The sequence below is a fragment of the Halichoeres trimaculatus genome, unplaced genomic scaffold (assembly GCF_033239565.1).
Source record: "Halichoeres trimaculatus isolate MK-OKI-2021-1 unplaced genomic scaffold, fHalTri1.1 fHalTri1_scaffold_17, whole genome shotgun sequence".
Taxonomy (NCBI): Eukaryota; Metazoa; Chordata; class Actinopteri; order Labriformes; family Labridae; genus Halichoeres; species Halichoeres trimaculatus.
The window spans coordinates 942,947-970,706 of record NW_027437195.1 but is presented as its reverse complement, the minus strand read 5'-3'; positions in this window follow the sequence as shown (position 1 = coordinate 970,706).

The window sequence follows — 27,760 nt, the reverse complement described above, 5'->3', positions numbered from 1 at the left end:
ACACACAAACACGCACACTTGGTCTATCAGCTGCAGACTGAACAAACAAAAGACATTTCTGAGGAACACAGTTGTTTCCTGTCTGATGAAGACTTCAGCATGCTGAGAGCATCTTTAGTTTTTACCAACGTGTTTGTTTCTGTAGACAGTCGCTGGGTACCAGGAGCGATGATGTATCACCATCAGCAGGTTGCTGGAGAAAAAAACACCACTGTTAGAGCGCCCAGAGAGCGCTCATTTTACTTACTTGGACACCGCCACACGCCCTTTCACTCTCCCACCCTCAGTCACTCACACATGTACATTGTCCTCTTGACTTAGCTTAAATATGTTATTAATTTTCTCAACCGCCCACTTAAACACACAACCAGCCGCTTCATGCACACTGCTAATGTGCTAACCTCCCTGATTTCATTCAGTGGCTTGATGATGACGATACTGTGATTTGATTGGTTTAGGCCAAAGACGGGGTGGCTTCCCTTAACACAGTCTTGGCCAATCACAGGTGAGCAGTGTCATGACCGCAGCCTCATCTGATTGGTTAATCATTTTTGTTTTTTTTCCACCAAGGGACGCCAAGTCAGCTTGGCCTCCTCGCGGACAACAGTGTGCAATATCGTACTTTTACCACATAACCTTTATGAGGGCACTGTTTTACACATTGTAAAATGCTCAATAAGTAGAGGAGAGAAATAAGGAAGCGATGACAGTGACAAAACACAGAAGAATTATCGAAACTGTTAAAAAGGCATTTTCATTAATTCATAGCTACAGTCAGAAAAAAGAGCGGAAGCATGGCTTCCCTTGGCCTCTGGGAGAAAACGCCACTGATTGTCAAGGTAACGGGCAGATGTTCATAAGGGAAAAAAAAAAAAACAAAGCCGGAGCAAGCAGTACACTATTATCAGCTTCTGTGATACATTTCAACCTGGTGCCTCTCCGGGCCTTCATCCCTTCCAAACATTTTTATCTTGTCATTTTTTTGTTTATTTTTTTGTTTTTTGACGAAAATGTCGGTTGTATTTCGTCACTGTCTCGGTCAGCATGCCTGACTGTTTGTTTAGTCTTTATTTGTCAGTGAAAAAGGTTCTTTAATGAGTATTTTCCACTATAGTCTTCGTCAACTAAATTAACACTGGCTCAGACTAAACCTGTGCTGTTTTTTAAGCTCTACATGTTTATTCATTTAACCATTTCCAACCAGTTATCCTGTTAGGGGTCTGCATCTGGAGGCTGGAGAGGCGTGCTACGCCCTTGGTCATCAGTGAATCACACACACTCACACCTTTGGGCAATGGAGATTATCAGTTCACAGGTTAATGAGCATCTCAACAGGAATTCAAACTGACAACCTTCTTGCTGTGAGGCTACAGCACTGATTACTGTGTCCTCTGGTGTAGAAATCCCTGAATCTGTCTGTAGACTGATCGGATGCTTTGTTCTCAGAAATAAAACTCCAGATCTACAGCAGACTGGCTGAAACGATGAGATCATCACACTAGCATCTCCAAACTGGTTCATGGCACCAGAGGGCCTCCAGAGGGTTGGCTAATCACAGTGAAGGGGATTTTTTAGTAGCTAAAAAAAAAGACCTGTTTCCACCAAGGGGTTTAGTTCAGTCCGTCTCAGCACAGCACTCATTTTGTGGTTTTTCCTTTGACTAAAACCAGAACAGGTCCCCAAATGACCCGTACTGTCCCTCTTTTAGGTACCCTTCTGTTGTGAAGCCGGATGTACCGATCAAACCCAAGAAGGCGGAGCTAGAAACACTGCAGTCCGTTGATTGGTGAGAAGAATTGTCACTTCCTGTGTGACAGCGGCTGCTGTATTTCTCCTGGTGGCTCACAGTCTTCTCTGAAACAAAACTTGATAGTTATTTGTAACAAAGAGACACATGCCAATCATAAAGAAGACGAATCGCTGGATGGCTTCATCGTTGCTCTTTGTTTACTGTGGGGCGTTTTTCTTCTTCTTTGTATTTAATAGCCGGGTACACTGTGTCGCCATGCTGTCACACAGTTACATTGCTGGCGCAGCTATCAGCCACTGGCTTACACTCCGCCAACCAAGAAGGGCATGGTTGGCTGTGGAAACTTATCAGGCTTTACTGATCCAAACTGCACCAAACCGTACGCTTGGAAATAAAGCTAAACTGTTTCAGGCAGAGGCTGAAATAAGTAAGACAGAAGGAGAAGACTGAAAGCTGAGATCTGGATCAACAGACCTGATCCAGACATGAACTGCTGTGTCAGACTCCACACTGTGCATTAGAGGCACTGTCTTCTGATCGCGTTCCTTTTTATCAAGTTAATGCAGCAGAACAGAGGGATGAACAGATCTATGACTTACCTGTATCTCAGAACTACCACATTAAAGATGTGTGGTTGGAGAATCTTACCAAAATGTTGGATATCATAAAAAAAGGTGTCCTGGATGGAGCCATGACAAGGCAGCACCTTAGAGTGAGAAGGTACACACACAGTTAACCTGTGTTCAAGTATTCAACCTGTCACTGAAGAGTCAGCCGAGACACATTAAAGATCTCGATGTGTTTTCTCTAATTGTATTTACAAAGAGAAACTTACTGCAGCGTCTCCTCCACACAGCTACAGCAGAAACTGAAATAAATCTGTTCCTCAGACCTAGAATACTGAGCCATGGTCCGGCCACATCTTCTAATGAGACATGTTGATCAAACATGTGGTGACTCTTGGCTCTGATCTGTGGAAATCCATTCATCATCCTGTATTCACCTGGGGAGGGGATGTCAGGAAGACCCAGTTTGGTTATTGATTTATGCACCGCATGCTTAATGAATGATCTAACCTTGGCAGCGAGCAGAAACGGGCTCCATCAGCTCAGCAGGGGAGAGGGTGAATAATGCATTAACAGCTGATCAAAACAAACTAAAAGCCATCAGGAACACATTACAGGGCTGCGAAAGCAGGCACGCCATGACCTCTGCTTCATTAGTTGTTTCAGGAGCCTCAGAAAAGCAGGAACATCTTTACCCTGCAACATTTCAGGTAAATTAACAAGCATGTATGAGCTCATCCCAGCTGCATCCCCTACCTCAGACGGCAGAAAATGTAACAAAGGCACATTGGGAGTACTGGGACTAGTAGTCTGGTAGTAGTATTGGACAAGATTTGATTTTCCTTTCGAATTCAGGCTCCCAATGATCATGGAAACACAATCCCTCCTTCCTTCACAGCAGAGGCTGAGCTTCAACGTCTTTCACAGTAACTGCTATTAGGTGTAAGGAGAGGAGGGAGCCATGGCAATGAGCCTTTCCAGGTGAGCAGATGCACCACAGGGCAAGTAAGTTCCAACACAACTTCATGCTTTAAGATTGACCCAACAAGCTCCATGGTTGGAGGCAAAGGCCCCTTTGTGCAGGTCAACATAGGCACAGGACTGACAGTGAGTCAAATGAGGTGTCAATCAAAGGGACTACATTGTTAACTGTAGCATTGAGACATGAAACACCTCATAGAATCAAACAGTCTGCTGGCTGCCACTTGTTACAGGTTAATGTCTGGGGCAACACTTCCCCAGACGTGTGATCTCACAGGGTCTGGTGTGTTCACACGTGACTTGAGAAGATAAAGAAGCACAGAGGGTGAAAGGTACTGGTTCTCGCAGCCCAGACTTATCTACCTCTGCAGGGTAGACTAAACCGTCCACAGGAGCGGTGCAATGACTGTCCTGCAGGTATTAAACTAGGAAGGGATAATCAAAGAAATCAAACTCCATTTCTATAGTCCCTCTCATACAAAATCCAAAGTGCGCAAAAAATAAAAATGATGAAATGCTGAAACAGTACAATATTCTATCATGTTGTTTTTACACTTCATACATTGTGTTTAAGGCAGTGTTACCCAACCCTGGTCCTGGAGGACCCCTGCCCTGCATGTTTTTATGTTCCCGACTCCAACACACCTGATCCAAATGATCAGCTTGTCATCAAGCTCTGCTGGAGCCTGATAACGAGCCATTCATTTGAATCAGGTGTGCTGGAGTGGGGTAACATCTAAAACATGCAGGGCAGGGGTCCTCCAGGACCAGGTTGGGTAACACTGGTTTAAGGGATTGCTTTCTTTCTTTCTTTAAAGAGGACAGTGTATTTTAGTCCAGCTGATTTGTGAATTGTTAATTTGTGTCAGACGTCACCTCGGTATTTTGACATGATTGCATTGTGGGGACAGCTTTAAGCTCAATTGTAGCAGGTTGTTATAACATGAAACAGACCAACATACAAGAAGCAATGCTGTGTTGTGCTTAATTTCTTTCTTTTATTTTTTTATTTTATTCTATTGTATTTTTTTTAAATAAATTGAATACATTCTTTCTAATAATTATTATTATTATTTTCCTCATGCCCTTTTTACTCCAGAGGGATTACATCTGGGAAAAGAAATGATAATTGAAATGCATGCAATTAATCTGCACAATAAATTATTTGATTAGACTTGTGAGAGTGATCAGTGTCAGACTGAGCCATTGATCAGTAACTTGTGTATTTACACAGTCTGCTATATGTTGCCTTGCATTTTGCCTGCAATTGGCAGCCGCTACGGTGTTCCCTTTTCTATTACCCTGACTCTTTCCTCTTTATATTTAATCATGATTGGCCACTGCATTCTCAGCATGCAGGTCTGCTCGTTGTGCCTAGGGTCTCTAAAAGTAGTATGGGATGTCGAGCCTTTAGTTATCAGGCTCCTCTTCTTTGGAATAACTTACTGGTTGAGGTCCAGGGGGCAGACATTCAGTGTGTCTCAAATCGCATACTTCCATACTGTGTACTCAAAATTTTCAAATTGAGTGTACTAAGCATACTACAAATTCACTGGCTTAGTGCGCGAATTTTGAGGGTGTAGTGCTGTCTCAAATCCCATACTGCCAATTTCCGTACTTACCGGAAATGACGACATGATGTCAACCTCTTCTTCTTCTACGCCTAATTGTGACCGGCTTCCAGCGTATTTCTGCCTAATACTGCCACTATTTGCCTGCAAATATTCAAAGCCTTTTCAGTAGTATATTAAACACAGCTAATAACACTATCTAAATATCAAGATCTCACCATATTTCATTGTATTTACAATGACTTTCAATCGCGCTTTGCAACGCCATAATCGGCGCCAACAACATCTCCTCCTCCTCCTCCTACTGGCTGAAGATTTCCCGGTATGTATTGTTTATTTGAATTTTTACAGTGCTGAGCTAATGGCCACATCTCTCTTCTGCCATTGCTGCCAGAGGAGGAAATGAAGTGCGTTGAGTGTCCACAGCTGCATACTCAAAATCAGGGCTGATTTGAGTACATCATCCGGGTACTTTTGCATACTCATTTTTCGCATACTATGCATACTGTTTTTCATTTTGACGCAGTATCCTCAAAAATTTGAGTATTTGAGTATGGAAGTATGCGATTTGGGACACACTAATAGTCTCTACCTTTAAGAGTAGACTTCAAACTGACACACAGGGCTCTTGTTTCCCTCTCTCTATCTGTCAGTCTAACTTCTAGTGTGTGTGCGTGTGTGTGCATGTGTCTCCCTCCCTCCCTCTCTAACTCCATCCCAGTCCCCTCAGATGTCTGTCTAACATGAGTCTGGTTCTGTCTGAGGTTTCTGCCCGTTAAAGGGAAGTTGTTCCTCTCTATGCTAACTTGCTAAATGCTGCAGAGCTCTGTACTCATGGTGGGTTAAGATGAGATTAGACTCCTTATTTTGTCTTCATGTTGGGTTTCTGCTAATAACATGTTATTAACATTAATGGGTCTAGACCTGTAAATGTTTCTGGAAAGTGTCATTGGTGCTATAGAAATGAAATTGATTGATTGATTGATTGATTGATTGATTGATTGATTGATTGATTGATTGATTGATTGATTGATTGATTGATTTGAGTCATGTCTTCAGGAAACCAGGCGCTGACCGTCCCACCTCCATGTAATATCTGGGTTGAAGAATATGCTGCTGCAGTGGAAACATTCTACTAAACCGGCTCCACTTCACCATTGGTCTCTCTGGCACCGCCCTCAGTTGGTTCCAATCATACCTCACAAACTGGACAGAATACATCTCTATGGGCCACTCCACCTCAAACCTCCACACAGTCACCTGCGGTGTTCCCCAAGGGTCTGTCCTAGGCCCCATCCTCTTCATCCTCTACCTGATTCCCCTTGGCCAGGTTATCAGTCGTCATGGCCTCTCTTTCCACTGTTATGCCGATGACACAGAGTTGTATGTCAACGCCAAAGCTGCAATCCCTCCCTCATCATCATCCCCATCACAAGTCACCATCTGCCTGGAGGAGATAAAGGCATGGATGGAGCACAACTTCCTCCAACTCAACAGCTCCAAAACTGAAGCCATCCTGGTTGGCACTCCTCACCAAACTAAATCATCACCCATAATCAGCACCACTTTCTCTGGCACAAACATCCCCCTCTCATCTACAGTCACAAATCTTGGTGTGGAAATGGACCCCCAGCTCACCTTCAAATCCCATATTAACCATCTCTGCAAGACCTCCTTCTACCATCTCTGAAACATCTCCAAACTCCGCCCCACCCTCTCCTTTCCAGATGCTGAAAAGCTGGTCCATGCCTTCATCTCCTCCAGACTGGACTACTGCAATGCACTTCTCATCGGGATCCCTAGCAAGAGCCTGCAAAGGCTACAATACATCCAAAACTCTGCAGCTAGGATCCTGATGAGAGTGCACAAACATGACCATATCACCCCCATCCTCCGTTCACTACACTGGCTTCCGGTCCCCAGCAGAATCGAATACAAGGTTTCCCTCCTCACTCACCAATGCATCCATGGACATGCCCCCCCTACCTCAAAGAGCTTCTCACTCCACAACACTCATCACGCTCCCTCCGCTCCACAGACTCAAATCACCTCCTCCAGACACCCAGGACTAGACTGAGGACCATGGGTGACAGGGCCTTGAGTGTTGCTGCACCCCGTCTGTGAAATGCCCTCCCTGATACCCTGAGGGCTCCACAGTCCACAGATAGTTTTAAAAGGAACCTTAAGACTTTCCTTTTTAACAAGGCTTTTGGTTCTTCTCAGTTGTCGCTGTTTAAAATCTTTTTAACTGCCCTTTTCTGCTTAGTTTTTTTTTTTTTTTTCCTACTTTTCTCTTTTTAACTGGTAGCTCTTTGAGATCTTTTGATGTAAAGGGCAATACAAATAACATTTATTATTATTATTATTATTATTATTATTATTATTAAACAAAGGATTAAAGTGATACTCCGGGATGGAACAAGTTGGGTCCTATCACAAGGTTTAGGGCAGAAATTACCCCTACAACAGTGTTTTTGTGCAGCAGAAGCCCAGAGCGTACACACCAAACACCCCCTCCCTGCTCCTCTGCTGGTTTCCACCGCACACAGACGGGGCCATATTTTACTTGACCAAAAACACAAATAAACAAACTCCCACCAAAAAAATCTGATATTGGTCTGCATTCACGCTTTATTTAGAGAATTTTCAGCGTGTTACTTTCACACAAAAACACAGCTAAATAAGGTTCTAGTTCTCATCGTGTCTCTTCGTCCTGGCAGACTACCTGCGTTTGTTTATATCTGGCACGCAGCATGCGGACTGATACACTAAGCGGCGAGCGCCCCGTAGCCAGCTGTGGCTCTGCAGCAGAGGTAGCGCCGTTTTACGACATGATGAGAACTAGAGCTTTATTTAGCTGTGTTTTTGTGTGAAAGTAACACGCTGAAAATTCTCTACATAAAGCGTGAATGCAGACCCATATAAGACCCATATAAGATTTATTTGTGTTTTTGGTCAAGTAAAAAATGGCCCCGTCTGAGTGCAGAGGAAACCAGCAGAGGAGCAGGGAGGGGGTGTTTGGTGCGAGCGCTCTGGGCTTCTGCTGCACAAAAACACTGCTGTAGGGGTAATTTCTGCCCTAAACCTTGTGATAGGATCCAACTTGTTCCATCCTGGAGTATCACTTTAGGACTAGATCCCACCACATCTCATCTGCCCCGTCACAGCAGTTCTGGTCGATGTGTTGACTTCCTCGGCTCTCGAAACCACCAGCTCTGCCACCATGCTGGATCAGACAGATCTGTTGGAGGGTGGCCGTTGGTCTAAGACACAACACATATTTAGAAGTGTTTGTAATGAGCCTGTTCCTGTATGCTGGAGAATCAGTGAAACCAGAAGGCTTTATGTTTCACAGTGACTAGAATTCAGTGGTGTGCAAAGATTTTTTTAAGGACAGGGGGAAAATAGAAAAAAAAAAAAGCATATACAGCATGTGCTTTTGCTCCAGAGGGCATTTGGCTCAAAAGAGGGCAACTGGAGAGGGGCACTCCAGCTCATATTTTCTAACAATTGGTCAAAGAGGGGAATCGACCGCCCCTCCTGCTCCTCCTCTGTGCACACAACTGCTAGAAGAATCATACCACAGTAAAACAGTGAGAACTCTCAGGTAATCCAAGTTGAGAAATATGAAAATGTGATGAATAGAGCAAACAAGAGGTGGTCAGTGTGATCCGTATGAGCTGCTGTCAATCAAACTAGGTCCAGCAGCAGTCAACATGCTGCTGCAGACTCCTGATGAATAACTCATGAGCTGAGTTAGTGCTGTGCTGTCATAAATACAGTAAACTCCTCTCACTGTGGGGCTCTGCTCTTAGCTCACAGCAGGAGAACAAACAGTGTATCGTACCATAATTTGAGTTATGTTGCAGAGAATACATTTTATGCATGAAAAACTGCATCAACACAAGTGTAGTCTCACTCGTTTCTCACATTTCCTCTGCTGCTTTGAGCCTCTTCAAATTCACTGGAGCTTGACAGACAGGAGAGAAATACACTGAACACAGTGACAGTAAACAGGCTGGATCCATTATGTTTCACTTCCTCACCATTCCTCTTCTTTATGCTGCACTTTCATTAACGTTTGTCACATTTTTTATGACAGATTGTGGCTGGAGAGGTCATTTATTTCAGAGGAGGATTGAGGAAGTTACTGTATAATAGAAATATGTACAGCTAGAGCTGTTATTCAAATTACTCTCTGCAATATCAGTCAGGAGAGCTGATTAAGGTGAACACAAACTCACACACACCCCAACAATTTAACATTTTTATCCATTCAGACGGGGTGTCAATAGAGGTAGTTTAATATAGTTTATGTATAAAAATCCATGCATGACTAAGGATGTAATGGTCCTTTTTTTCCATGCCATAGGTAACGCCTTATTCCTGTGTTTGTCCAGAAATCCTACATGTGACCATGGTCAGATTGTTTACATATGAGATCAGCTCTTAGCAGCCTTGTTAGGGCCCAAAACGTAAAAAGTACCCTAAATGTAACAACAACCCAAAATGTAATTAAAAAAAAAGATCATAAAGAAGAAAAAAAGAAAAAAAAAAAGACCCAAAATGTCATAGTGATAAAAAAGTTACTGTTGCTATAAGTTAAAAGAAGAAGTTATTCTTACTACATTACTGTATTTGTTCTTTGAACATCAGTGTATTTTTTGCACCACAAAGCAAGGGATCCACAAAGCTGTTTGGAGGGTATGCTTTCTGTTGTCATTGTGTAGCCACAGCTGTACTGAGAGAGGATCTCATTTGTGACGCTTTGAGCGAGCCGTTTTTGTCTGTCAGCTGCTCAGAAACATGATGAAATGTTAGCCTGAAGTCAGTTTGTATAACATCAGACACAGAGGGAAGGAGTGTAACTCAGGTGAAATTCAAAGAATAGACACAGCATCACAAAGAGGAGACTCTTACATGGGAACAGACTCAGGATCACTTGTCCAAGTTCAGGTATAAACCACTTTACAGCCCAGGTACACATACAGCTGCCAGGCTTTATCCCTCCACCCTCTGTGTGCTTTTCTGTTCTCTTCATATCACCACCAGCTGCAGAGGAGGTCCCATCTCTCCTCATTTCAGCCTCGTGTTTTTATGTGGCTCCTGTGCTTTGTTTCATTATTTTGTGCAGGAGCTGAAATGGTAAAGGACTCATAGCTTTATGTCCAATGAGGGGTTGGCTCCATGTCAGTGGCATCTTGGAGAGAGGGTATCTGCTGCAGTGGACACTGGAGGAACATCAGTTATCTGGCTTCATGTCACAGCCCTGGTGGCAGCTTGGGTGAATCAGATAAAGCATACTGTATATAAGTGAGTGTTTTTCTAACGTATTATTTCACATCAGTCTGACAAAATATTACTGAAGTTGTTGGGATAACACAGTATTATAAGATGGCATCATCTCAAATACAATCATGTTTCAACTCAAAAAATCTATGTCCACATAAACCAGAAATGCATGTCAACTTGACAATGAAGGTATTTGGGTGGAAGTGGGAAGTGAACACACCTGTTTAAGTTGTAAGGTAATTTAAGTCACTTACTATTGTCACTGAATTTCATTTGACTGAATGACCTTTTGTATCTATTAATGGGTAAAACTTGCATTTTTTGCTCTCGAAAGCAGAGTTGTCTTCAGTACACTGCCACAACTTACTGTCAATTTCATTAGAAAGTTCAATGATAAATAAAAGCAGTCTGTTCTCCACTGCACAGACTGGCTGTCAGTGGATATAAGCAGTGGCTTACATCCACTTTGACACTTTTTTGCTTTGGTTGTTAGGTGCCGCCTTGTTGGCTATGGCTGCCTTTTGCAGCGGCTCTTTCAGCCATGCTAACCTAACAACAGAGGGAATACCAGAGAGCAGAGTAGCATCATGCTATTCACAGATATGGCTAATGGAGCTGACACTGGACACCAGCACCGTGTTGGGGGAGCTTTGCCTGCTGTGGGTGGACGGGATGCAGAGGGAAGAGATGGAGCGTGACTGAGGAGGCTTAGTCCTGGACCCTGTGGAGGTGGAGGCTGGCTGAACTGGGGGATGATGGATGGGCTGTTATCGTCTATTTTCTCATGGACCTTTTTTCACTTTCTATACACTTTCTTGCTTTTGTGTTATGGATTGCTGCTGTGACTTAATTTTTGTTGCACTTGTTACAATGACAATAAGGTTCTATTCTATTATATTTTCTTCCATTCTATTCTATATCCACTGTGTTCCCTCCTCACTCATGGCTACCAAATGCTATTGTAGCGGCTGTGTACTCGTCGTTGCGTTGTGTGATGAATCAGGCAAAACTTCATATGTCTCTGGCACCAACTTGCCGTTTAATCTGATAAACACAGAGGGAATTTTTATGTCTCACGTCGTCTTGGGCATTCATCAATGTAGAGCACGAGGATGGCAACATACAGACTGGCATAGAAACACGGGCTGTACCACCCAAGTCTGCACGGGCGCCAATAGAGGGCGCTGACGCCACACTAGCTCTCCGTGGATACACGCTTACATTTACAAGACTAAAACAACACATGAAACAAAACAAAGACATCTCATAAAACGAGATGGCAAGTGGAATCTTACTCCACTACATTCCCCCTTGCTGATCTCTACTTGCCCATCTAAAAAAAAATAAATTCGCAAGACTCGTGAGGACTCCCGGAACCAAAAACACATCAGGTACCAACCAAACATATATACATACAACCATAGAAAAAGAAGAAAGAAAAAAAAATACGTATCATTTGTACACAGTACTGTTTGTATTACAAATACCCAGTAATCCAGTCAACGACCATTCCCAAAGAATTAGAATGAGGGAGGGGAGCTAATCCTTCCAGTACCCATAGGAAAACATGCCTTCTTACATGTTAAGCAACCAGGTATCACATAAATTACACAGTACTGACAAACCACATCACTTCTCATACTTAACAAGATCACTCACACATAAGTAAGAGAGATGGTTTCTGTACAAAAGAGAACCAAAATACTGTCCCAATAGTTATATCAAAACTCCATGGCATAAAACTAGTGTCCAACAAAAACCTTTTGTTGCATTTGCTGAATAAGCCTCATAACAGGCCTCACGACTCTCCCATATCTTGTGTTAACACTCACTGCTCTACCACTGCCGGGGATGGTGGGGTTACTTTCTCCTGCCTCAGATAAGACCACACCACCCGTGTTCAAAGAATGTGTCTCAAGTCCATGTACCGAAGTCACTGGTCGAGAATCAGAGAGGTCAGCTAGAGAGCTAGTGTCAACAGGCACATCAATGGTCATGTCAGGTATGTCAACAGTCTCATCCAAGCCAACAGTCAAAGGTGCATCAGGAGAATGAGGTTGGTGATCCCCAGTGGAAGCTGGCAGTTGGGAGATCCACGACACAGTTCTGTCCATAGGCTCATAGTCAGGCAGTGCAACTGAACCTGTAGCATCAACATCCTGCAGCGAGTCATCAGTAGCTCCAGTGGTAAGATCACTTAAACCGGAACCATCCTCATCCTCAGAGCGAACTGGCAAAAAGTTGACGGGCATTATGAGGTTCCTGTGGACTACTTTCTCCTGATCTGTAGCGCTGTTCTTTATCCTGAAAGTGTGAGTGTTGTCATGTTTCTCCACAACAGTGTAAAGGCGGTTTTCCCAGCGATCAGCCAGTTTCCTTTTTCCTCTTTCGCCTTTGTTAGCCAACAAGACTCTTTCTCCAATCTCAACTACAGCTCCTTTGAACCTCTTGTTGTAAAAATCTGCTTGTTTCTGCTGCTGTCTGGAAGTGGAGGCCTGTGCAACTCTCACAGCCTCTGCTAGGTCACGTCTGAGACTCTGCACGTAGTCATCATAGTCCACCACCCGATCATCCATGAGGACAGATCCAAACATCACATCAACAGGCAGCCTGGGAGTTCTGCCAAACATCAGCTGAAACGGGGCGAAACCAGTGGTCTCATGCACTGTAGCGTTGTAAGAGAAGGTGAGAGATTTCAGCAGTCGAGGCCATCTGTGTTTGGCTTTTGGGGAAAGTGCTCTGATCATATTTCCAAGGGTGCGATTAAATCTCTCCACAGCACCGTTGCCCATGGGATGGTAAGGTGTCGTGTGTGACTTTTGAACACCAGCAACTTTCAGCATCTCTGCAATCAGACTGCTCTCGAAGTTAGCACCTTGATCTGAGTGTATCCTCTCAGGAAAGCCATAAACACAGAAGAAGTTGTTCCAGAGCTGTTCAGCAACAATCTTGGCTGACTGGTTTGGACACAGGTACGCCTGCGCTAGCTTAGTAAAGTGGTCAGTAACCACGAGCACATCAAGCGACTTGTTGGAGGAGTCCTCAGCTGACCAGAAATCAATGCAGACCAACTGTAGAGGTCTGGATGTGGTCACACTCTCAAGTTGGGCTCTGGCCTCAGGCTCAGGAGACTTACTACACACACAGCGGCGACAGCACTTCACATAGCCTCTCACGTCTCTCTCCATCCCATGCCAATAGAACCTTTGTCTAGTCAGATAGAGAGTTCGTCTTTGGCCTTGATGATCTGCCTCATCATGCACACCTTTAAGGACCACTTCTCTCAGGGCAGAGGGCACAACGTAATGGTAAGTCTTTTTCATAGTAACAGGATCTTTTGAGACACGATAAAGAACACCATTCTTGACTGTCAGCTTGTCCCAATGTCTGAGAAGCCTGAGAGCTTCAGCAGGCTCATGTGAACGCTCTCGTCTTGATGGGCGCCTCTGACGTTCGACAAACAGGAGAACACGGCTTAAACAAGGGTCAGAACGTTGTGCATCCATCAGCTTGTCTTTTGGCAAAGGACGAATCTCAGACAGCTCAGGTGGTTGAACAGACTGAACGAGTTGAGGCAAGAGGAAGGCTTGAGGAGGCAACTTGTCCTGGTTCAGAGACTCTCTCAAAACAGCAGAAACAGCAGCTCCGCAGGCCGAAGTAGGCTGATGGTGAGTATGTGGCAGTGTTGGAGGCTCACAGGACCAACGAAAAGCATCTTGCACACAATCTGAGTCTATAGCGTTAGCCTCCTCCAAAAGCGCACCGTAAGGGACTTTGACGAGGCGTTGCAGCAAACTCGGCTGAACAAATGGCTCGCGGCTTAGTGCATCCGCCACCACATTCTTAGGACCAGGAATGTACTTGATTTCGAAGTCATATGGAGCTAGCTTCGAAACCCATCTCTGCTCACACACATCAAGCTTCGGCTTACTGAGGATGTAGGTCAAGGGGTTGTTGTCAGTCCACACAGTGAATGGATGACCCCTTAACCAGTGACTAAACTTATCACTGACTGCCCACTTGAGAGCCAGAAACTCAAGTCTGTGTGCTGGATAACGTGACTGGGCGTAGTTTAGTGATTTGCTGGCAAAAGCTATTGGTCGAGCAACATCATCCCCATCTGCCAGTTGTGATAAAACAGCACCAAGGCCATTGGAAGAGGCATCAACAGACAGCAGAAACGGTCTACTGAAATCTGGATGAGCCAGCGTGACATTGTCCAACAAAGCCTGCTTCAGCTTCCTGAAAGCTCCACTGCACTCTGGCGTCCAATCATCAGGAGTCAGCTTCCTGTTCACAGGTAGTCTCTTTTTACCTTTGGTGTGTCTTGGCTTTTTCATGCCTGATGTCAGAGCAAAGAGAGGCTTGCTGATGCTGGAGTAACCCTCAAAGAACTGTTGGTAGAATCCAACCATACCAAGAAATGACCGTATCTTGGAGGGGGAGGGGCTGTTACTGCTCTCATCCATTAAATCCTTCTCAGTCAGGTCAGTGGTAGCTTTGACCTTCTCTGGGTCGGCAGAGATGCCATCTTTGGTCACAAAGTGCCCCAGGAACTTAACAGACGACCTCATAAAGTGGCACTTTTTGGGCGCTAGCTTTAAGTTGTGTGCTTGCAACCTCTCAAACACCATTTCAAGTCTCTTTAGAGCAAGCTGTTCGTTGGGGGCAAAGACAAGAATGTTGTCGAGGTAACACAGGAGGCTTAAGAAGTTTTGATCACCAAAGATGGACATCATCATCCTCATGAATGTGGCAGGGCTGTTACAGAGTCCCTGTGGAAGCCTGTTGTACTCATACAACCCAAAGGGAGAGGTGAATGCAGTAAACTTCTTGTCCTCCTCATGGACTTCCACGTTGTAATATCCAGAGGTCAGATCCATGGTTGAGAAGAAAGCATTCCCTCCAAGAGCTGCCAAAGCATCAGCCTGATGGGGCAGGGGATGAGCATCTTTGATGGTCCTCGCATTGAGCCAGCGGAAATCATTGCAAAGTCGAAGATCACCATTCTTTTTCCAGACCAAAACAAGTGGTGAAGCGTACTCACTTGTTGACTTTCTTTTGATGAGGCAAGGCAAACTGTCAGAGTCAACAGTCAAGCTTTTTTCACTCTCAGCGTCTGTCTTGTTAGCAGTCCTGGTCACATTGCATTTCACATCGTCTGTCTTGTCACCTGCATACAAGTAGTCAATGTCAAAGTCCTCAAGAGCAGTGCAGGGGGACACGTCAGCTAGCTTGCAGTTGCGTCTGAGAGTCACTGGCTTATTGGAAGGGTTAATGACTTTCACTGGGACCCATCCATCACCCCATAATGGAGTCACAATCCGTCCCACCATAACTGTCCTGGGAACTGTGCGGGACTCACTTGGCTCCACAATGACTGTGCTGCCAGCTGAAAGGCAATAATGACTCGGCAGACGACCCCAAACCAGATGTTCCTTCATGGGCTCTAAAGTCACAGCACGTTTCAGTCTCACGGTGCCTACCTTATCTGGTATGTCACTGCCCCTCCACTTTTCCACAGAAGCCAATAGCTGCAGCAGGCTCTCATCATCAGCAGCCAACTTATCTGAAAGTGACACTTTGTCCCAGAAATCACCAGAAGCCTTCAGAACACGGATGAGGTGTTTTATGACGTTGCTCCCAAGAATCAAGTCATCACTTTGACCATCCACAATCAGCGTGGGCACTGAGATGTTACAATCCAGCACTTTCATCTGAAGTTCACAGACACCAACAGGGCTCGTTCTCAAACCTCCACATCCAATCAGGACAACTGAAGTGGGTGAGAGAGAGTCAGGAGAAACAACATTAGACTTCTCAAGCATAGGGAGCACACTGGAACTTAGAGAGCAAGCCATTGAGCCACTATCCAACATGGCACGCAGAGTCACAGCACTTTGAATGGTCACATCAGTGTAGAAAAGGTCGTCTTTTTCTGACAGTCTCTGCATGTTCTGAAATATCACTGTAGCATCACCTTCAATTGAAGCACAGAACTGAGAGTAAACAGACTCAATATCAACATCATCATGTGGGGACGCATCGACTGGCCCTTCACTAGTCCCCTCCTCGTGTGGGCCGTCTAGTTTCCCTGCTGTGTGGGCGTATCAGCTCGAGCAGCAGGTGTATCAGAAGCAGGCGTGACAGTGCAGGTAACTGCTTGATGTCCAGCAGCATGACAACGAAAGCAGAGACGTTCCCTCCGACAGTGAGAAACAGTGTCGTGATCACCACTCCCACAGATGACACATGGGCCTCGAACCTTGGCACGACTGTCACTTCTGGGTCTAGAAGGTCTGGAACGTTGAGAAGATTCCTTTTGCAGCAAGCGCTCCAAAAGAGTGATCACATGCTCGAGAGACTGACCCTCACTTGACAACACTTTGCAGGCTGCAGCTGGTTGTGGAGCAGGAGCAGGAGTAGGGGAAGGAGGAGGAGGAGGACTCACCGTAGCCTGAACATGGCTATGCAGCTTCTCCACAGTCTGGGAGGGATGCCAGCGATTCAATGAAGTAGCAGACTGACGTTGCTGCAGACGTCTTTTACGGTGGTGTTCATCCAGCCGTACTTGAACATCACCAGCAGTCCACTCCTCAATTGGTCTGCAGCTGAAGATTAGAGACAGTTCAGGATCAGGGCAATGAGTGATGAACATTACTGTCACCTCCCTGGAAGGGTCATCAAGGGTTTTGCCTTGTCTCCTAAGCCCCTCAGCAGCAGTGTCAACAGCTTTGTTGAGCCGGATCCAGTAGTCGACAGCAGTCTCCGTGGAGGATGGTTTTGTGTCATAAAAGTCAGCCAAGGGCATAAAAGAAGTCACAGAGTCACCAAAGTGCTGTTTCAAAATGTCAAAGATTGGCTGAGGACCTAGCTGTAAGTCCACAGTATGTTTGCTACGAAGCCCAATCTTCACTACATCACTAGCCTTACCCTGTAGCTTACTCAAGACCTCATCAGCCTGATCACAAAGCTGAATATTACTTTTGGACATGTACACTTTGACAGCTTCCTCCCACTCTGAAACTGAGAATTTGTCTGTGCTGTCTCCCCTGAAAGGTTGTGGCTCGTAACTCTGGTGACTAACTGTCAAGTTAACTTTTGAAAGATCAGTCATTGTAGAGTGAGCTACACTCACTTCATTAGCTGGAATAGACTTAAGACAAGAGACAATATTTTCACCAATACTTGTCCCGATCTGCTTAACTAAGTCACTGAGAACATTAACTGAGACAAGTCCCCCATCTTGTTCTTCAGAAACAGTAGAATGATCACCTGACCCAACAGCTGCACTAACATAAGTCATATCACATTTCTTATGATCAGCTTTTGTAGGTTGAGGTGTAGAAGTCAAAAGATGTCCCTCATCAAGCCCACCCACAGTTGGTACAGATGAGCTAAACCACAGTGTTTGACCCCTACTAACACCAGAAGAGTGTGGCTTCTCCATTCTCATTAAAGTATTAAACCCACAGTGAAAGTGAAAGTGAAAGTAGGCAGAGAAAACTTAACTGACTGCCACACACACACACTTTGAACTCTTTCCAAGGCAAAATATCACATTCACCATCAAATCTCACAACATTAGAAAAAAAATGCATAAAATGAGCTACTGCATGTAAAAAGACACACTTTCACAAACACAAAGAACTTTGTTGTCGTTTTCCTTCTTTTCTTTTTTTTTTTTTATTTTCTCTCTTTTTTTTTTTGTAGACTCAACTCGGAGTTCGAGTCACAATTCAGTCCATACACGACTCACTGCACCCTCGTGGAGTAGATCTTGAAACACTCAGAACAGCGGCGCACTGAAGCTGCGTCCCATCGACGTCGCGGGGGAATCCCCTCCTTGAAGAACGGATCACGGCACCATTGTAGCGGCTGTGTACTCGTCGTTGCGTTGTGTGATGAATCAGGCAAAACTTCATATGTCTCTGGCACCAACATGCCGTTTAATCTGATAAACACAGAGGGAATTTTTATGTCTCACGTCGTCTTGGGCATTCATCAATGTAGAGCACGAGGATGGCAACATACAGACTGGCATAGAAACACGGGCTGTACCACCCAAGTCTGCACGGGCGCCAATAGAGGGCGCTGACGCCACACTAGCTCCCCGTGGATACACGCTTACATTTACAAGACTAAAACAACACATGAAACAAAACAAAGACATCTCATAAAACGAGATGGCAAGTGGAATCTTACTCCACTACACTATCACAATGAAAATCATTATCTGAAGTTACATTTTGCTGTTAACCTAACAAATGATTTTGTGTTACCTACACCCAAGGTTGTTTCCATGACATGAGTTGTCTAAACACAGTTCTTTCCACCTTTAACAACTTTAAATCAAGGATCTACTTTACTTGGAAATTTAGAGGCAATTGGTTTTGCAAGTTTTTGCAAGGAAAGTCAACAAATTACATTTTGCAGTGCATCCGTGCTGATGGTGGAAACTAAGGCAGGTCTGAAGCAGACTTTGGTGCAAAAGTGAAACTTTCAGGACTGAATGAAGCTGGGGAGATGGACGGAGACGAGGACACAGGTGCAGGAAAGGCTCATTTTGTCTCCTTGACTGTTACTGTGCTGTCATCCTGCATACTCTGCACTGACACCTTCTCATTTGCCTTGGCTGCTGAAGCATGACAACTCTTATTCTCTCTGATTACGGCTGCTCTTGCACTAAAACACTGCACCCCGCATGTTCCTGACAGCATGTCATCTCACACGCTGATAACATGCTGCTAATTCCACAAATCTGCTCTCCTCCTTCATTTCTCACCCGACAGGACCCCTCTGATGCCAAAACATCTGCCGTGCTGCGCTGCACTGTGTTTTTATTTACTACACTTACCTTTAACTAACGATAAATCTGCTCCAGATCAGCCTGTGACTATAAAACACAACAGTTATCACTCTCTGAGGATTCAGAGTCGATTTATGCTGTCTGCAGCGCCTTCATAAATCATACCTGTGCCTGAGCTACAGAATAATCTACACACTGTCAGAGTTTGTCATTGACGCCGGCTTTGTGTGATGCTGAATGTCAGCGTCTCCATGGAAACTATTTAAATGTTTTCCACACACAAAGACCGTCCTTTGCTTTTTACAAAAAAGTGCTTCTAAGTAGTGACGGGTCTGTTTTTCTGCCACAGTCGTCCCCACAGAGCGCTCCATCACCAGCTGATCTCCGCTCTGGAGGCCTCTGCGTGCTTTGGTACTATGTACAGGTCGAGTGATACTCCTTTAAGACTCAAACTTTAGCTGGCTAAGAGCTCACCTCCACTGTGTGTGACTCATCTCATCTTTTGTGCATTCTTATCTGAAGAAGCCGCACAGATCAGAATCAATTAGACTGAATGTTCTGCCTCAAACAGTCACTCTCCCTGATGCTGTCTGTGTCTCACAGCTCTCCTTGTGCATCATTCCTCTTCCTGTGTTTAGCCCCAGACTGAAGTGTGTGGTGATTCAATGAAAGGAGTATCAGGTGAAGGTGGAGAGAACAGAAGCAGCTGCACAGAAACTCATGAAGCATGATGTTCACGCTTCAGGTGCTCTTCACGTGACTGTCACAGCAGAGTGACCTCATGAAGGCACAGCATGTCCAGAAAATATCCAAACTCCACTTGATTAAAGATGCACAGTAAGTTCTTGGTCAACAACAGAAATAATCTGTAAATCAAAGTAGCCACAGCTACCATTAGCATCAGAATACTTAAAGTGCTGGTTGTAAAGCTGCCGACCTCAAGTGGAGACCATAACTGTTTGATAATGAATCACCTCAGAGGGTTAATATGAGAGATGATGTGAAGACTAATGTGATCTCACAGGATTCAGGCATAATGACCTAATTATCCCTGATTATGGGAAGTGGTTTCCCCCTCTGGAGATACCAAATCACTGAATACATACGTTATTAATCAGACTGAAGCTGTGCTCTAAAACAGTGTTTCTCAAAGGTTTTCAGACCAAGGACCATTTATCCCTCCAAGAAAGTCTCACAGACTACCAGGCTAAATAGCCCCAGAACACCACCACAGAAGACAACTGATATACTATAAGCTCACATCATACATGTCACAACTTGAGAGGGCTGCAACTAACAGTTATTTTGATAAATGTTTAATCCGCAAATTATTATTGTTTTTTTTTTATTATTATTTTAAAACATAAATCTTATTTCTTCCATTTCCTTTATCCAGGAAGAGTATTTTTTCACAATTACTATGACTGCAGCATAAAAGTGTGCACTTAGTCCCTCGTGGTCTGTTGTTTTCTTTTAGAATGAGGGAGAACCTAGGTCTGAAAATCTGAGTATAACTACGTTACTGATACATTATTCCATCATTCTTAAACTAACCAGTATTTGCAAACTTAAGTACTTTGATCAAATGAAATTATTCATAATCCTCCATGTCTAAACGGTTAATTCTGCCTCACTACTGTAATGAAGGTCAGGCGCTCTGGCCTTGCTTCACTCTAAACTTAACCCCCAAGGAAGGAGAGGTAATTAAAAACAAGTTGTCTAAACGTCAGGCCTCTCCTAAAGTGCCCCCATCCCGCCCCAAAGTTTGCCTCATCCCTTCCTCTACTGTCTGTGAAACCATGAAACACTGAGACATCATTGTAAATTCAAAAACTTTTAGTTGACGCCCAGCAGACATCCTTCTTTCCAGGGAGTCTGTGGTTCCTGACATCCTGCATCTAACATCTCGTGACCCTCGACCATCCTCTCTGGAAATGAGCAAGAGAAGGGATGCTGGTGGAGATCTGTTCCCCCTTCCCTTGTATCTGAGCCTGAACTCAGACGACTAAAAACACCACAGTAATGATGTTCTTTCACTGAAACTTACCTGTACAAGGGAAAACCTGTCATGTTTAGTCCTGATGTGAAGCTTAGATCATAAAAAAATGTGATTTTGACTATTACATGTGGGAATTTCTTGACAGTACAAAGTTATTGTTAGTTAGTGGTCTCTGAGATAGTTTGATCCACCAGTAAGGAAAGATGAGATGTGAGGGGGCATCAGCCTGAAGTGACCGCACTGACTTGGCGGGAAGAGAAGGATAAAACTCCACACTACGGTGTGGACGACAGCTCTTCTCTCTGCTCTTCGATCTTCACTCTTTGTCACCAACGGTGCTCTCAGCACGTCTTCGCAACCTGCACTGCATCTTTCAGCTCTGAACTCCTCTCAGGCCCCAGATGACCAGACCGAGATGCATCCAGCCATCCATTGGTGCCTATGTCTAGTGCCTATCTGCGGGATTCCCTCGCGCTCTGACGTCAGAAGATGAGCGTGTGAACACAAATATCAGCATCCTCATCCAGGAAGATGTTTCAGCAGATTGGTTATTGTTCCACATTGACCCAGATATTAAAAGGGGATCACCCTGTTTCAGGGTTTATAAATTCAGTGTCAATATTCTGAACAACAGTGGACAGCATCTTTTTTCATTAGGATGAGTTAAGCCCAGAGGACAGTCCATCACTCTCCAGGATTTCAACCACCCTCCCTGAGTTTCTAATCTCTCTGTTTGGATTCATGTACAGTGGAAAGGTGAAAGGTGCTGATTGGGTGATGAGTGATGAAGATCCCTGAGCTGAAGGACACGTGTTAATCTGGAAATATGAGGCTGTGAATGAGGAAGTGCATAAAAAATTAAAATGTCACGTCAAGCTCACAAGCTTCCGCAAAGTACTACTGCTGTCTTACACTACACCACAGGGTAAAACTCTGTGTGTGTGTGTGTGTGTGTGTGTGTGTGTGTGTGTGTGTGTGTGTGTGTGTGTGTGTGTGTGTGTGTGTGTGTGTGTGTGTGTGTGTGTGTGTTTGTTCAGTGACTGCCATCCTGGCAGACTCAGTGAAGATGCATTTTTCCATCTTAAAACACCTTGAGGGAGAAAAACAGCTCATAAGAAAAACAACGTGAGGTCTGCTTTCCAGCGCCAGCTTCAGTCTCTAATTCTCTCTGCACGCCCTGCAGCCAAACAGTGAACGCTGCTCATATCCAAGAGTGAACCTGGCAATGCGCTTTCCTCTGATGAAAAATGGACTGCTGGTTCGTTTTGGGGCCTGGGAATCCCTCGCACACGTGTCTCTTTCCAGATACTGATCTCATGAGCTGGTATTTCATAACTATCTGAACCTGTGTTTAAGGCCATGTGTTCAGTTGGAAGGAGGCGTGTTCTCTTATTGGATTCCAGGATCCAGGATGAATCAGCGTTGTTATTACAGCACCCTGATGAAAGCAAAGCTACAGAAAGCTTGTAATAAAAATGTCTACTTCCAGTGGTGTACACGGGGGGGGGGGGGGGCTAAGCGGGCGGACCCCCCTTGTGGCCTCATTGTTAAAAACGCACACTAGAGTGCCTTCTATTAAGCCAAAGACTAGCCCTCACTCAGTCAGTCCAATAAAGCAGAGAGATCATTAGTCTGATATTAATATGGAAACATCCCATAACAAGGCCCCAGTACCACAAAAACAGTTCAGGGACTGAATCAGCTGAGGGGACGCTCAGCAGACAGCCCACCTGTCAGACAAAGAGACCACACCCTCAATTCTTCCCTTTAACCCTTAATCTGCTGTTAACAGGTGAGCTGTCTTAAAAATTAGACAGACTCTAGTGACAACTCAGGGAACTGCAGATTTGTTTGGTCTCACTCCATTTTTCAGCCCCGGACTTCATCCTTTGTAAACATAATATTCATAAATCCGGTCAAACAGACTACATCATTAACACTTCATGTGCCAGCCCATGTGTTCACATCTAGCGCTGACAGAAGAGTCATTGGATGGAAACTGTATTTTCAGATTTTGGAAACAGGGTTTTCGGTCATGGTGACAGGATTTATGATCCTGTCACGCTGTGAGTCACACTTCTTTAAACCTATATTTGGAAACTTTTTATGTAAATTTCCACCACACTGAGCTAAGCAGCAGTCACAGCTCCCTGTCTTAAACCAGCATGTTTAGATGGAGGTCATGATGTCGGTACAGGTGTGACAAACACCTTTTTCTTATCTTCACAGGTGACCCCCTGAGAACAGATGTGCAGGCAGATGTGTGAGATCATTTGCATACGCCTCTTTGATAAAACCTTTACGAGGTCTGATGCTGTTTTGTTTCACATGCACTGGTTACTCATCACATACAGACTGCAGCATGGTGAAAACACTTGGACGGCAGCAGTTGGCTGCAGATTGTTGTTTCCATAATCCTGTTTCCACTGATCATAAATAAAAACCAGAAAAGCATGAGCATAATCATCACAGCCAAAAGGAACTATTTCTGTTGCTGCTACTGCAGAAAATTGCATCAAAATAAGTGAAAAGTACAAACATAGACACCAATTTTCAGCTGTGGTTTGAAGGCTCTTATCTTTGAGGCTGCACAGAGGAATGCAAATATCTGAGCTCTAAAAATATCACAGTGGAGTGAAAAACTCCAAAGATGGAAATATTCAGTTCCATGTTTTAAAATCAGGATGCTTATGAGTCAGTGTTCATATCTTTGTTTATCAAAATTTGATGGAAGACACATTTGAATGCATTTGTAACACTAGCAGTGTTTTGCACAAACACTGAACCGACCCAGATATGGGGCAGGTTTTTGTCTTCATATCTATTTTTAAAAAACACACGACTGTCTCATGTTGGCGAAAACTTATGCCATAACCCAAGCCGTCACCCAGCTTCTAAATCACCAGAGAGGACACACATGACGGTTTTTAACTGACAGGATGGATTCATACCCAATAATCTACAGTTTATTTTGATTGTGTTAATGGTTAATGGTCACTGCTGGGTCTCCTTTTATTCAGAACATGGATTAATTACTAAGATAAAATGAATGAAAGTAAAACAAAATGTGCACAGACTGATCACAAAGTTTAAAAGTCTGTACAGAATGATAACACGATGTCCATGTTCTTAAAGTCCCTGTGAGGAGTTGCTGAGTGATCTTGAAAAAGTCTTCTTTCTAGATATATGCCTGATGGTAATCCATACTTTAAAGTATACACTCACCAGCCACTTTATCAGGCACACCTGTCCAACTGCTTGTCAATGCAAATTTCTAATCAGCCAATCATTAGAAATGAATTAAGCCGCAGGCTCCACTCCTGGTGGTGCCCTTCCGTCAATTCCTTTAAGTTTCAGCTTTGCAACCATGTCTACATGCATTTAGGCATGTAGACATGGTCAAGACAGTCTGCTGCAGTTCAAACAGAGCATCAGAATGGAGAAGAAAGGTGATTTAAGGGACTTTGAACGTGGCATTGTTTTTGGTGCCGGACAGGCTGGTCTGAGTATTTCTCCCAAAAAGAGAAAATATCCAGTGAGCAGCAGTTCTGTGGGCCAAAACGCCTTGTTGATGCCAGAGGTCAGAGGAGAATGGACAGACTGGTTGGAGCTGATAGAAAGGCAACAGTAACTCAAATAACCACTGGTTACAACCGAGGTCTGCAGAAGAGCATCTCTGAACACACAACACGTCCAACCTTGAGGCAGATGGGCTACAGCAGCAGAAGACCACACCAGGTGACCCTCCTGTCAGCTAAGAACAGGAAACTGAGGCTACAATTCACACAGCAACACCAAAACTGGACAATAGAAGATTGGAAAAACGTTACCTGGTCTGATAAGTCTGGATTTCTGCTCCACATTCAGATGGTAGGGTCAGAATTTGGCCTCAACAACATGAAAGCATGGATCCATCCTGCCTTGTATCGACGCTTCAGGCTGCTGCTGCTGGTGTAATGGTGTGGGGGATATTTTCTTGGCTCACTTTGGGCCCCTTAGTACCAACTGAGCATGGTTTAAAGTCCACAGCCTACCTGAGTATTGTTGCTGACCATGTCCATCCCTTTATGAGCACAGTGTACCCATCTTCTGATTGCTACTTCCAGCAGGATAACGCTCCATGTCATAAAGCTGGAATCATCTCAGACTGCTTTCTTCAACATGACGATGAGTTCCCTGTACTCAAATGTCCTCCACAGTCCCCAGATCTCAATCCAATACAGCACCTTTGGGATGTGGTGGAACAGGAGATCCTCATCATGGATGTTCAGCTGATAAATCTGCAGCAACTGTGTGATGCTATCATGTCAATATGGAGCAAACTCTCTGAGGAATGTTTCCAGGAACTTGATGAATCTATGCCACCAAGGATTAAGGCAGTTCTGAAGGCAAAAGGGGGTCCAACCCGGTACCGGCAAGGTGTGCCTAATAAAGTGGCTGGTGAGTGTATATTATTCCTAAATGCTACTTATCAATCAGGATGGGCAAGACTGGATTGATTTACATCAAAGTCTCTATGACAACACCACACCGGCTGATGAAGTTTAGTTGAGAAGAGAGATCTGTGTTTTTCTCTGATGAAAACAATTTCTGTGATTAATTTTGTAGTGATGTTGGACACTGCAGCTTTTATGTCCAAAAAACAGACAAAAGAGCAGAAGAATGATAAACAGGAGAGAGATAGAGCACAAGCTTAAGGCTAAGACACAGGCTTAAGGTTGAAACATGAGCCAAAAGCTTAACAAGGGCTACAGGCTTAAACAGGAGCTAAAGGCTAAAGCTTGAGCTAAAGGTTAAAGTACGTGCCAAAGGTGAAAAACACAAGCTAAAGGCTAGCACATGAGGTAAAGGCTTAAGACAAGCTAAAGCCTAAAGCACAAGCTAAAAGCTAAAGCAACAGCAATGGGCTGAACCATGAGCTAAAGGCTTAAGCATGAGCTGAAGGTGAAAACGGACTAATTGTTAGAACAAGACCTAAAAGCTAAAACACCAGCCAAAGGCTAAAGCAGGTGCTAAAAGCCTAAACAAGAGGTAAAGGCTAAAACACGGGCCAAAGGCTTAAGCACAGGCCAAAGGCTGTTTGTGCTAATGTTGACTCCAACCCACAGTCAGCAGTCATTCTGCAGTGGGCTGTTTAAACTTGAGAGTCTATCAATAAAATGAAGAGTGAGGTTACGTTAGCTCTGCTCTGTGAGCTTGGAGGTACTGGTAGGACAGAACCAGGATTCAGTAATCTTACAGAAAATAAACCCATCAATGGAACGCATTAATCGTAACCCAAAAACAATAAACATTAACTCTGACGGCTCTCTCACTCGTGTACGCTGAAGGCTACTGAAGTCACGTTTCCTCAGGGGGGACTCCTACCAACATCAGGCTGACGAGGAATTGCGACAGACAGGATTTCACAACAATTTTTCATGTTTAACTGTTCTACAGTAACAGGGCAGGTAACTTTAAGCTCACTAACTTTATATTTCATTTAGAATAACTCCCTCTTCAGGGGGACTGTAGGATTAATCGGTGTCAAACAATGACTAATCAATTATTAACAGCAGAATGCCAGCATTCTACCGGAGCGAAAGTATAACTTTCAAAAGGACATCTAAACTTACAATATGTGACTTTAAATTTAAGTCGGGGCACCACCCAATTTAGGAGAACTTTAGGAAGGTTTATTGTAAGAATTAGGTGGTTTAATAATTCATAGAATTACATTAATTATCAATTGTCAATATCAAAAGGCCGCTACATCAACTGCGTTTTTTTTTTGACAGAGGCCATTAATTTCAACCACACAAAGACAGAAAGCATTTTTTTGGCTCAAAAGAAGGCAATATAGCACAGTTTTGACTCCCTAGAGGGTGCTGCTTTGGCATGTATTAAGGTTCCCACAGATGGGACAACCGAGGACTGAGCTGACCTTCCTCTCCAGACCCTCTCTTCCTGTCAGCAGCAGAGACGACACTGCCCAAGCAGATGATTCCAAAGAAGATGACTGATGCCAGCACAGATTCAAAGAGAAGGATTTCAGAGGGGCCCCCTCCACACCCAAAGACCTGAGTGTCCAGGGCGGGCAGGACCAGTCTGCTTTTTTTTTTGTCTTCGAAAGCAGTGTTTCTCAAATTGTGTGTGTGTGTGTGTGTGTGTGTGTGTGTGTGTGTGTGTGTGTGTGTGTGTGTGTGTGTGTGTGTGTGTGTGTGTGTGTGTGTGTGTGTGTGTGGGGGGGGGGGTTACAACTACACAAATAGATAAAATCTACCAAATTGTTTTTCAAAAGTGATGACTGAATTTAGGGAATTGAAGTAAAAAGATTTATGGTTTTAATCTAAAATAATATTTGGCAGATTTATCAGTTATCAAAATAATTGTAAGTTGCAGCCTTAGCTAGTTGTCACTTGTATGATTCGAGTTTATACAAGATTAGTTTTTTCTCTGTGATGTTGTTCTGGGCCTGGTGGTCTGCAAGATTTTTCTGGGGGGATAAGTGGTCCTTGGTCTGAAAAAATTGAGAAACACTATTCTAAAGAGCATTCATGTACACTACCTGTTCACCCAGGTTGTCAAGTTTTTCCAGAAAGCAATGTTTAACATCAGCAGGAGCAACATTCCATTAGTTCCGAGGGTTATCTGTAAGGCATTTATGTGTGTGTGTGTGTGTGTGTGTGTGTGTGTGTGTGTGTGTGTGTGTGTGTGTGTGTGTGTGTGTGTGTGTGTGTGTTTGGCCATTAGAAAGCCTGGTGTTCTCTCCTCTGTGAATGTGATGTATGTGTGTATAAAACAGATGTATGA